Below are 3076 nucleotides of genomic sequence, written 5' to 3'. Positions count from 1 at the left end.
ATCAATGATCCTGATTCTTCTTATCTCCACATAACATCTTACTGCCCATGGAGCTTCCTAGATACTGTCTCAGTCTCATATATCTACATTCCTGCCATCTGTCCTCCCCATTGTCTTTCCTAATGCCTTGCTTTGTCTTAGAGATAGGATAAAATAATCTCTATTTTTTTGGTTGTGCCCTGGGGCTTAAAAGAATCTTAATTCCCCAACCAGGGATTTGCCCAGGCCATTCACAGTGAGCGTGCAGAGTCCTAGATGGTAAAGAATCTGCCTGCAATGTAGGAAACCTGGGTTCAGTCCCTCGGTTGGGAAGATCCTCTGTTGGAGGGCATGGCAACCCACTCCAATATTCTTGCAGAGTTCTAACCACTGGACTTGGTCAGGGAATGCTCAATATCTGCTAAGTTTTTTTTTTTTTTTACCATTGCATATTTTATTTCTGTTTAATTTAGACATTTGTGCTTTAACAGAGACAATGACCAATGACAAACTAGAATGCATTCACAGGAAGACAGGCTAGCTGAAGAATTAAATTGAATATTTATTGAACAAATGCAGATTAAATGAACTAGGAAGTGAGGTGGTTTTAACCTAAAGATACAATGAAGTGAAGTGTGACGTGCTAGTTGCTCAGTCGTGTCCGACTCTTCGCAACCCCATGGACTGTAGCCCACCAGGCTTCTCTGTCCATGGAATTTTCTAGGCAAGAATACTGAAGTGGATTACCATTCCCTTCTCCAGGGGATCTTCCTGACCCAGGGATCAAACCCGGGTTTCCTGAATTGCAGGGAGATTCTTTACTGTCTGATCCACCGGGGAAGCCTGAAGATACAATAATCAAATATTGTATTTCAAATATTGTACTTCAAATATTCAGAGGGCTGTCACACAAAAAAATGAAAAATTTGTTCAGTATCTCTCCCAAGGGCAGAACTTGACCCAAGGGATAAATAAAAGCAATCAATAGGCTGCAGGACAACTGTACAAAGTGTATCACTTAACAGCTTCTTTCCCAAATAATGCATTCCACCCATACATTTTCCTTCTTCTGAAAGGAAATAATACAAATGAATATTTCCCATGAATGTTTTAAGGTCATTCTCATGGCAAGTCCTCCGCTGCCAGCAATGGATGTAGTCACACTCTCAGAAAAAGAAATCTAAAGTTAACAAATTGTTTTACTAAGGAAATGATCTTTTCTTCCTCAGCTCTCAGTATTTTATATTTGTGATTCTCAGAAGGTGAGCGGAAAAGAGCATATTCTCCAAAGAGGATGAATTAGGGTCCTCAGTAATTCAGATACTGCCCCTGGGGATAGTCCTCCTCAAACTGTCAGTGCAGCTATCAACCGGTGGTACAGATGGGAGTGTGCTGTGCGCTGGGGCGGAAAAAAATAACTGACAACTGCTGTTCTACACAAAGCAGGAAGGCAGTATTTTATGAGTCAGTAGGAAATATAAACTGACTGCATAATACTGATGGGCTCCATCAAAACTGTCAACTGTTAAAAAATGAGAATTGTTTCAACAACCATTATAATTTAGTTTATATTATATATATATTATATTATATCGGTATTTTATCAAATATTTAGGAATGCTAAGGTGCTTAATCCATCCGATAAAATTGAAAATAAACACTTTACATTCCTCTATTTGTCAGTGTTCAGGATTTGGAAGGTGGATCTTGAACTCAGAATGATAAATGATAAGGAAAGCCACATAGTCAGGGAGTCGGGCTAACTGCTGCCCACTGGGAATGGGTGGAACAGGGACAGGCTGTGATAAGGGAATAAACTTGTTAAAGGAAATATCCAGGGCCCCTGCAAGTGGCTTTTTGGGCATGACCATCCTTGTGGTGGCATCAGCCTGCCATCCTTCTCTAGTATACCTTTCACAGCCTCTTCCACTGGAAGTCCAACAAAGGTTGCAAAATAGCAGGTGATGACGATAGATGTATATGTTTAAGAGACCAGGGAGAAGGCTCCTCTCCAGGTTACATCTCTAAGCACTTCCATGATTGGCTGGACCATCTCAGACCACTGGTGAGCTTGGATAGTGGAATAGATTCTGGAGAAATCTCTCTGCCAAATTCTTTGTCCTACTGACCAAGTTCAGAATTTGCAGGTTTTATAGCATGTAGTATCCTTTTTCAACAGTTTCCTGTATTAATCATGTTATTATGGAGCAGATATAAATTTAGAAGCTGACCATACACTGGGGGTGTAACAATTTCCCCTGAAGCCTCAAGCTCCTAGTTCTCCCACTGATCTAGCAACTTTCTGAAACTAAAGGAACTTGCCACCATCACTGCCACTGGCATTTTCCTGGCTGGTCCTGCCACCGTACCTCCCCACAGAGCCAGACCCCAAACTCTGCTAATTTATTTGTGACCAATGTGATTTCTTCTCTTCCTGGTGTAATTCAAATTTGAAAAAAATCCTTGAGAGTGACTTTAAGGATTAGTATCATGATACAAACCATAGAGGTAGAGGTTTTGGGGGACGATACCCTTTAAAAGACACAAGGGTGCTGGGCCTGGACATGTGTCCCACGCCTGTGCTGAGGACGTGCCTCGAGTAAACAGAGAAGTCTAGAGACGGTGTTCCTTGTTTTTGCTGACATAATGGGTATCAAGAGAGAACAGCTTGACAGAAGACTGAGTCACTTTAGTATGATGGTGGAGGGAAAAAGGGTGATGGGCTTGTCCTTACTGAAAACTGGTTATGATGTAAAATTTGCTCACTGGAACTTTTTTTTTTTTTGGCAGAAATATCAGGGTGTGGTGATAGTGACTAAGTAAATGAGAGCGAAGTTGAAAAATAGAAGTATTATTCTTACACTGGACTCTCTTAACTCAAGAATTACAGACCAGAGTGAACGAGTTGGCAAAACTCTTTGGGGATGTGCCGCTTCCTGCTCTCTTTATTATCCTTCTTGCAGCTGGGCTTCAACTTCCCAGACTTATCTACTCTTCAGCTAGTACTTGTGCTTCTCAAATTGCTTTGAGGGTACCACTGGGCAAGGGAACCAAGGAAGTGTGTGGCTCTGTTGATGCCTCTATTCTCTGGGTGAGA

The 3076-nt window shown here is 41.5% G+C and overlaps 1 pseudogene; it reads right to left on the bottom strand.

Moving 5' to 3' along the window:
• Positions 1-1658: 1658 nt before the first annotated feature.
• LOC138079682 (COP9 signalosome complex subunit 8 pseudogene) lies at positions 1659-2322 on the bottom strand (annotated as a pseudogene).
• Positions 2323-3076: the final 754 nt, after the last annotated feature.

Source organism: Capricornis sumatraensis, chromosome 5 (genome assembly GCF_032405125.1).
Source record: "Capricornis sumatraensis isolate serow.1 chromosome 5, serow.2, whole genome shotgun sequence".
Classification (NCBI taxonomy): domain Eukaryota; kingdom Metazoa; phylum Chordata; class Mammalia; order Artiodactyla; family Bovidae; genus Capricornis; species Capricornis sumatraensis.
Note: the sequence above shows the minus strand (reverse complement) of the source record. Positions and strands in the feature narration are given on the sequence as shown.